The following is a 10,000-nucleotide window of genomic DNA, read 5'->3' on the forward strand; positions in this document are numbered from 1 at the left end:
GTGCCTTAACCTAACCCACGTTGTGCCTTAACGTAACCCACGTTGTCCGCTAACGTAACCCACGTTGTCCGCTAACGTAACCCACGTTGTCCGCTAACGTAACCCACGTTGTCCGCTAACGTAACCCACGTTGTCCGCTAACGTAACCCACGTTGTCCGCTAACGTAACCCACGTTGTCCGCTAACGTAACCCACGTTGTCCGCTAACGTAACCCACGTTGTCCGCTAACGTAACCCACGTTGTCGCCTAAACCTGCTCTGTAATTGTTATACGACTCGTTCAATTAGTGTAGTGTTGCCCACCCGCAACCCTCGCAATATAGTTCGCTACTCGCACTGCCCGCTCCCCTGTGTATCGCTTCATGTTAAACACCTTGCAAGTCTTGCTGACTTTCCACATGCTCCTGCTGTACACTGTAATGTGGATGGCAGCAGGACGTACATGCCGCGCCCCCCCCCCCCCCCCACACCTCCCCACGTCCCCACCTTGCCCCCTGCCTTCGCAAGCTGGTTGGTGAGAAGTTTGCATGTTCAATGCCCTTCGCATGCGACGTACTCAGGCTACGTTGTGGTGCGGCCTGTGTCAACTGTCCGCTGATGTCGTACGCGTAAACCACAATCTGTACTGCACATTCGTCCTTATGTACTGAATGATACATCGTGGCACATGTGTGACCGTACAACGACTGCGCCCAAAAACGGCGGACCATACAGTGCAAATATTGTGCATGCAGCTACGTGTCGTCTCCCTATGACAGCTGGATTGCAGTGTGGTACGCCATAGAGACGTGTGGGAGGAACGGACGCCGTGGATGGCGATCAGCATGAGCTGTCTGTTGATGTATTCGGACCTAGTCGTCTCTCCTCACACACCGTGATAGCATGGTGCACCGCGTTCCATATCTGCGACATGCTACAGAGGCCGGTTGACAGTCGTTCGAGCAATGGACATCGCATACGTACGGGGGCCACCTTCCACGTATTGTCTAGGCGTGCACATTTTGTTGCGTGTATGTGGGCAGACGTAGTGTGGTGTGACACCTGACACAGGCATGCAATAATCGTGGAAGTTGCAAATGGCGATGGACGCATACGTTTTCTGGTGAAGTTACGCAAATGAACAAATGGTAACCCGTTGTGGTGCGGTTGTTCTCGCTAGGGGTGAATCGGTGATGGCGACGGTAGGTTGAGGTACTAACCGGTTGTTCCAGCGATACCCACCATGCTGACGAAACTGAACGGCATCTGGGTGTGAAGCGATACGCGGCGGTGGCTGGGTGGGACCGTCCCCGGCCGGTGAGGGGGCGCCTCCCGGCGTGCTGGCCGCGCGGTGCGTGGGCGCACGCGCTACAGCCGGCTGGTGGGGGCGGCCAGTGGCAGGCGCGCCGGCCGACGGACGCGGCAGGCGTCGCAGCTGCGCGCCGGCGCACCCTGCGCGCGGCGCCGTGCGGCCAAAGTAGGTCCTCGCGGGCCCGGTGCGAAGCGCGGTGGACATCTTCAGTGTGCTGGTCCGATTGAGGACTGTGTGCGTTGAGGATGCGCCGCCGCCCGGCGCTCGGCGCCGCGACGCCGTCTGCTGCTCGGTCGCCCCAGCGGTTCTCGCTGGTGGTTTGTATCGCAGCTGTGCGGATGTGTTGGCGCGTGCGCTGTGCTGGGAGAGTTCGCTTCGGCACCCAAGTGGGGCTTTTGTCCTTCTGTGGCGCTGGCGTTGGAGCTGCCGGTCACCGTAGGTGGCGCGTGTTGTCTCCCGCCGGCAATGCCACGACAGCACGCTCCCGGGCCTCTGTCGGCAGCGGCAAGCTCAGTTGGGAGCACGGGTGGTCGCACCGAAAGCGTCTACTCGCCTAACTCCGGGCGATTGCGCCTCTCTCGAACCCGACCAAGTACTTGGGACGGCGCTGCGCGCCGCCGGGACCTGAGAGGGTTTCGAGGTGTATTGTGCAGGGGAGCTCAGCCTCCTCCTGTTTGCAGAATGATTGAGCGGACGCTTGCGTGTTCGCGCGGGCCCCCGGGACACACTCCCGGGCGGCCGGCTGCTCAGCTCTAGTTGACGCAGCTCCCTGGTTGATCCTGCCAGTAGTCATATGCTTGTCTCAAAGATTAAGCCATGCATGTCTCAGTACAAGCCGCATTAAGGTGAAACCGCGAATGGCTCATTAAATCAGTTATGGTTCCTTAGATCGTACCCACGTTACTTGGATAACTGTGGTAATTCTAGAGCTAATACATGCAAACAGAGTCCCGAGTCTGGCGTGAGGTCAGTCGCTTGACGGCGCGTTTTGGCGCGGGCCCGCCCGTTGCCGGCGCGCCGTAAGGCACGGAGGCTCGCACTGGGGCGTATCGCTTTCCAGTCGGGCGTGCCGCGGCAGTCCTCACTCGGGGAAGTGAAGCGTCTCTTACAGCCTCTCCTTCCCAAGTAGCTCTTTCCGCCTTCCCGTGGTGCCAGACGTCAAGCTCGGCATTCTGCCTTGCGTCAAAAGGGAGAGCTGCGACCCAACCCGATGCGAAAGCGAAGGGTGCGTGGCACAGGGGGAGCTGTGTCGAGGGACCGAACACCAGTCCCTTTCTGTTCGCAGGGCACAGACCAGCAGGTGCTCTGCATGCCGGCGACCTCGTTTGTCGGCGTGGGATCACGGCGCGAGTCGGCAAGGGTACTTCGCCGCGCCCCTGGGTAACCGGGGCGTGTTCTGCCAAACCCAGGTGGTGGTGACATCGCCTGGGCCAGGTTAGATGGGCCCAGACCGCCGAACGACTGGGGGACCGACCCACCACCTGAGTAGGAGTGGGTCCTCGGCCTTCAGGTGGAAACTCGGGCTAGTAGGCGGCGAAGGGCGAGGGGTGCATCCGCCTCTCCGGAGTGCGGGGTGCACTTGCCGAGGAGCGTCGGGTGAAATCGTCGACGACGAGGCCTTCGATGGGGACCAGTGCGCTGGCAACGGCGCGTTGAACCCTGCAGCTCTGGAGTGCCCTTGACCTAGGGGCGAGGTCGGTGGGCGAGCTGCAATAGTCCCCCCCCATGCCAGAGGAGCCGGTCCGGGGCAAGAGACGGGCTCCCACCTTATTTTCACTCGTTAACAATATGGCTACACCTGAGACGAGTGAATCGAGTGCGCTTAAGCGAGCATCTGCGATGCTTGATCCCTCTCCACAAGACGAGATGGGACTAGCAGAGGATGAAACTGTTACGCAACGACATGCACGTGTTACGCTGCTCTTGGAGCAGAATATTAAGAACGGCAAGATAAGTCAGGCGGCTTTGTCCACTATAAAGAACGAGCTGGCTGCATGGGCCATCGCCCACGCCAAGCTCGAAGGCCGCGTAGAGGAGCTAGAAAAAGAAAATGAACGTTTGAGGAGGCAACCAACAAAAACCTGGGCTGGAGTGGTTGCGCAAGCACCGCCAAAGCCCCAAACCACAAAAGAAACGATCGCCAAGATGACCAAGCGGTCAGATACGGCGGTCTTTCTCAGAACCCTACCAGGCGAAGACACAAGCGTAAAAAAGATACAAGAACTGCTGACTAAAAGTGTTGACCCAGTAAAAGACAAAATACGAATAAATAAAGTAAAACCCAGTAGAAACTCGGTAATTGTGGAAGTGGCCACAGACGAGGACAAAGAAAAATTGTTAAAACATCCTAAACTGAACTCGGTGGTAAAGTGTGAACCGCCAAGAAAAAGAAACCCACTGGTCATTCTATACGATGTACCAGCAACAATAACGAATGAAGAATTACACCAAAGTATAAAGGATCAAAATTTCGATCACATGAATGAGAATGAATTTAAGGATTCTTTTAAGCTAAGATTCAAAACGGGACCTCGGGATCGTGATGTCGTGCATCACGTCGCTGAGGTCACAGCACCAATGTGGAAACAAATCATAACAATGGGCAGACTGTACATTGGCTTTCATGCCATCAATATTAGAGACTACCTTGTGGTACCTCGTTGCCACAATTGCGGAGACTTGGACCATGTTCTAAGGCACTGCACCAGGGGGTCGGCTTGCTCCAGGTGCGGCGAAGATGGACACACACGCAAAGAATGCAAAGCTGCAAGCGTGTGCATTCCCTGCAAAAGGCGTGGGAAGAGAAACTGTGGAGCCTCAGGACGAAATTGCCCTACATACCGCATGTTAGAGCAAAGACTAATATCAAGAACGGACTATGGCTGAGTACGTACAACAAAACAGGATGCCAAAGCGAAAGTCCCCTAGCAAAAGGAGGAGGGACGCCATTAGGGCAAGCAGATTCAAAGAGTTTATAAAGTCTCTTTCGAGGGATCCGGTACCAGAAACAGTCGACAAAGGCATTCAAACAGATCCACCAAAAATAGATAAATGCATACAGACAGAAACCATCCCTATGGCTACTCCCTCCTCTCTCAGCAGGGGAGTAAAGCCGACTATACACCTGCAACGGCAAAAGCATCCTGTGCCTGAGGTCTCAGCAAATATAGATAATCAAAAAGAACAAAAGCCTGTACAAGAGAACACCATAACTAGTTCGGTAGAAACCCCAGTGGTAAGACTACCGCCAATAGACCCAGTTCGGATATATCCGAACCTAGAATTCACCATGCAACTGGCGAGATTAGAGCAGCCGGCTACCCTGACCACTGCCTTACGACATGTGGTCCGCGTGGGGCACGAATACGGAAGAAGAGTCACCTTCTCGGTAATGGAGGCTGTAGACAGGATACAGCTAAAGTCAGTGAATCTCCCCACTGACTTCGGAGCCCTGCGAGACTTACTAAAGAAAGTTTTCGAAAGACGAGGAGAAAAGTTTGACCTAAACGACATATACGAACAGTCAGTGTTGGCAAATGGACGTCTTACGTATGACTGGAACAAGACTTGGCCAAACGATCACATACATACATACTTTCCATAGATGACAAAAATTACAATTGGCCAACTTAACACACACAACAGTCGACTCGTAATGCAGGAGCTCCGAAAGGAAGTGGAGGAGAGGAGGCTCGATGTGCTCTGTCTACAAGAGCCGTACTCCCTGGATGGAAGAATCACATTCACAGCCGCGACGTGGCAAGTAATCAGCCAAGGAGACAATCCGAAAGCGGCAATAATCATCACGAACAAAGCCCTGAAAGTGACTATACTATCACAATTTAATAACAGTCACTGCAATGTCGTGGAGCTGCTATCTCCTAATGAAACAGTCATATTAATTAACATGTACTTTCAGTACGGAGATAATATTGAAGTACATCTTGACCATCTGGCAGCAGTAACCACGGCACTGCAGGGACGAAGAATCATAATCACGGCTGATGTCAATGCAAAATCCCCCCTATGGCACAGCGGCACAAGGGACACCAATGGAGAAAAAGTAGAAGATTACATCATGGCATCACAGCTAGTGATAGCCAACAAACCTGGTAATCCTCCAACCTATGCGGCGGGAGGAGGACCAGGCACGAATATTGACATAACTTTAGCAACCCCTAATGCAATCAATACGATACAGGAGTGGAAAGTGGAGGAAAACGCCACTACAAGTGACCACAATTTAATTACTTTCATTATAGGTGGAAAAGAGTCCTGCTGGGCCATGGGGTGGGAGATGCAGTTTAATTACAGAAGGGCTAATTGGGAACGACTAGCCAGGGAGTGCGTCATTCCTGCCTTACCAGAGGGTGAAGCAGACTTTGACATAGACGTAAATGACCGAGCAGAAGAACTGACCAACGCAATAACGAACGCGGTGAAAGCTGCCGTACCGACCAGGAGGAAGGCTATTGCAGTCTCTCCATCGCCATGGTCGCCCGAACTAGAAACTATGCGCCAGTCTGTTAGGAGGCTGAGAAGGTACTACCAGCGCAGTGTCGTCTGGCTGGAACGGCAAAGATGGCTGATACAATATCGGGAGGCTAAACGTCTTTTTCAGAAAGAACTCCAGGATGTTAGGATAAAAAGCTGGGAAAACTTCGTCCAGAGCCAATTGGCACAGGACCCCTGGGGTACACCGTACAAACTAGTTCGAGAGAAGATCCGCTCTCCACTAGAATTGTCAACAGTTAGGCACGGGGACAGGATGACGGAGTCTTGGCAGGAAACTGCTGAGGTCCTCCTCCAGTCCCTGTTGCCTGACGATAGTGCGGATGGAGAATCCGACCAGCAACAACAATTAAGACATGAAGACCAAAATGAGTACATCAATAATACGGCAGTCTACCCTTTCTCGGAGGAAGAGGTAGCTGCCCATATAAAAGCACTTAAAAGGGGAAAAGCTCCCGGGCCAGACGGCATTGTGGCTGAGGTGGTGCAGTTCCTGGCCCCCCAGCTAACTGCACCACTCACTCACCTATACAATGAGTGTCTGATACGGCAAAAAATTCCTAGGGTGTGGAAATCAGCAAACGTAGTCATTATTCGGAAAGGGTTAGATAAAGATCCTACAAATGTAAAATCTTATAGACCTATTTGCTTAATCAACATACTAGGGAAAATATTAGAGAAGTTACTAGCTGACAGACTGGCTGCACATAGAGTGCTGCGTGGGGTGAGCGACAGACAGTTCGGCTTCAGGCCTGGGCGATCGACATCTGATGCGATCGCCCTGGCTGCTGAGGTCTGTGGCTCTACCCCGCATAAGTACGTGGTGGGCATTATGGTTGACATCAGTGGCGCCTTCGACAACCTGTGGTGGCCTTCGCTCTTCTCCTGCTTGCGGGAGAAGGAGTGTCCAGGGCCGCTATATGGATGCCTGAGGAGCTATTGTGAAGAACGGGAGGTCTGGCTATCATCCTCTAGCAAGAGAATTGGAAAAGTTATAACAAAGGGATGTCCTCAGGGTTCCGTACTCGGGCCCCTGTTCTGGGACATCCATATGGAGCCTTTATTGGACACCCTACAACAAAGTGAGGAAGTGCTAGAGGTGATAGCGTATGCAGATGACCTCCTCCTGCTGGTCGGCGGCCGAAGCCGCGAAGACATTGAACCTAAAATAGAGACTGCCTTAAATAAACTACAGCTATGGTGTCAAAACACCAAAATGACGGTGTCGCCAAGTAAGTCCACCTACTTGCTATTAAAGGGACAATTACTACGTAACCCGACCGTACGTATCAACCGCTCGCCGGTTCTTCGGAGACGTGACGCACGTTACTTGGGCATCATCATTGATGAGAGGTGGAATTTTGGGAAACACATTGAAACCGTGACCCAGAAAGCTATTCAAACACTGAATAACCTCATATCCATAGGACACAGGAGATTTCATCTACCACCTCACCTTATAAAACTTTATCACAATAGTATACTAACATCGATAGTGGGTTACGGCTCGGGGGTCTGGGCACACAGGCTCACGAGGGTGGTGCCCGCCATGACAGTGAGAAGGGTTCAAAGAAACATGATTCTAAGATCGGTAGGTGCTTATCGTACAACACCTGGAGGAGCATTAACAGTTATAATGGGGCTTTGCCCCCTGGATATTAAAATCAGGGAGCAAGCTGCATGGTTCTGGAGTAAAAAGGGAAACATAACAAAAATAGAGGAAATCTTAGGTATCAGGGCTGGGGATAAGGGCGAGATTAGGAAAAGAGGAGTACAACTATGGCAAGAACTATGGGATACTGATGAAACAGGGCGCAGGACACATGAATTGTTACCAAGTATTACAGAACGGCTGAAAATGAAATACTTCGAACCAACCAGAGGGCTAATCCATTTTCTCACTGGACATGGACCTTATCCGGCATACTTATGCCGGTTTGGGAAAAGGGCGACACCCGCGTGTGAATGTGGTGAACCGGAGGGCACTCCCGATCATGTGATTTACGAGTGCCCTCTCTTCAATGATGTTGCCTCTACACTACGAGACCAACTACCTGACTATGACACTTATAACCTAATTAGACATGAAGATACCTTCCAAATGATAAATAAACTTGCCAACGAGGTATCACAAAAGGTGCTAAGAGAATACATGAGGGAACTAGACTAAATAGCACAAATTGCGACTAATACGCCCTACTCCCATTCCGCCTGCGCGTGGATAGGCCGACTCTTAGTCTGGAATCCGCCACGCGCGGGAATAGGGGGGGTGGGGAATAGGAATTACCCGGAATTGACATTACACTGGAAATGACGTAGGTTAAAATTAGATAGTAGGAATTAGATTAGAAATTTAGATATAGGAACCTGCAGCGATTAAAATCCTGGCCTGCCCAGTGTCAGGGGCACGCCCATCGGGGTTAGCTCGATGGGCAAGGCATATAAGTAGGTTTGTATATTGCTGACACACTTGTGACGCTGCAGGAAGTAAATGTAGGTTTAGTTTTTAAAATATTAGAAGTTTAATTAAGTAGTTTATTGTATAGCTGCCCATTGCAATTAGAAAGCTGTAGCTCACAACTTAATACATATTGTAATTAGCTGCAAATTGTAACTAACAGTAGTAAGTAAGACCCACTAATGTAATAAGGTGGTGGGTTAGATGTATAAATATTATTGTAAAGTAAATAAAGATTTTTTTTTTTTTTTTTTAAAAAAAAAAAAAACAGAGTCCCGACCAGAGATGGAAGGGACGCTTTTATTAGATCAAAACCAATCGGTCGGCTCGTCCGGTCCGTTTGCCTTGGTGACTCTGAATAACTTTGGGCTGATCGCACGGTCCTCGTACCGGCGACGCATCTTTCAAATGTCTGCCTTATCAACTGTCGATGGTAGGTTCTGCGCCTACCATGGTTGTAACGGGTAACGGGGAATCAGGGTTCGATTCCGGAGAGGGAGCCTGAGAAACGGCTACCACATCCAAGGAAGGCAGCAGGCGCGCAAATTACCCACTCCCGGCACGGGGAGGTAGTGACGAAAAATAACGATACGGGACTCATCCGAGGCCCCGTAATCGGAATGAGTACACTTTAAATCCTTTAACGAGTATCTATTGGAGGGCAAGTCTGGTGCCAGCAGCCGCGGTAATTCCAGCTCCAATAGCGTATATTAAAGTTGTTGCGGTTAAAAAGCTCGTAGTTGGATTTGTGTCCCACGCTGTTGGTTCACCGCCCGTCGGTGTTTAACTGGCATGTATCGTGGGACGTCCTGCCGGTGGGGCGAGCCGAAGGCGTGCGACCGCCTCGTGCGTGCTCGTGCGTCCCGAGGCGGACCCCGTTGAAATCCTACCAGGGTGCTCTTTATTGAGTGTCTCGGTGGGCCGGCACGTTTACTTTGAACAAATTAGAGTGCTTAAAGCAGGCAAGCCCGCCTGAATACTGTGTGCATGGAATAATGGAATAGGACCTCGGTTCTATTTTGTTGGTTTTCGGAACCCGAGGTAATGATTAATAGGGACAGGCGGGGGCATTCGTATTGCGACGTTAGAGGTGAAATTCTTGGATCGTCGCAAGACGAACAGAAGCGAAAGCATTTGCCAAGTATGTTTTCATTAATCAAGAACGAAAGTTAGAGGTTCGAAGGCGATCAGATACCGCCCTAGTTCTAACCATAAACGATGCCAGCCAGCGATCCGCCGCAGTTCCTCCGATGACTCGGCGGGCAGCCTCCGGGAAACCAAAGCTTTTGGGTTCCGGGGGAAGTATGGTTGCAAAGCTGAAACTTAAAGGAATTGACGGAAGGGCACCACCAGGAGTGGAGCCTGCGGCTTAATTTGACTCAACACGGGAAACCTCACCAGGCCCGGACACCGGAAGGATTGACAGATTGATAGCTCTTTCTTGATTCGGTGGGTGGTGGTGCATGGCCGTTCTTAGTTGGTGGAGCGATTTGTCTGGTTAATTCCGATAACGAACGAGACTCTAGCCTGCTAACTAGTCGCGTGACATCCTTCGTGCTGTCAGCGATTACTTTTCTTCTTAGAGGGACAGGCGGCTTCTAGCCGCACGAGATTGAGCAATAACAGGTCTGTGATGCCCTTAGATGTTCTGGGCCGCACGCGCGCTACACTGAAGGAATCAGCGTGTCTTCCTAGGCCGAAAGGTCGGGGTAACCCGCTGAACCTCCTTCGTGCTAGGG

This window comes from Schistocerca piceifrons, unplaced genomic scaffold (genome assembly GCF_021461385.2).
Source record: "Schistocerca piceifrons isolate TAMUIC-IGC-003096 unplaced genomic scaffold, iqSchPice1.1 HiC_scaffold_943, whole genome shotgun sequence".
In the NCBI taxonomy this organism is placed as follows: Eukaryota; Metazoa; Arthropoda; class Insecta; order Orthoptera; family Acrididae; genus Schistocerca; species Schistocerca piceifrons.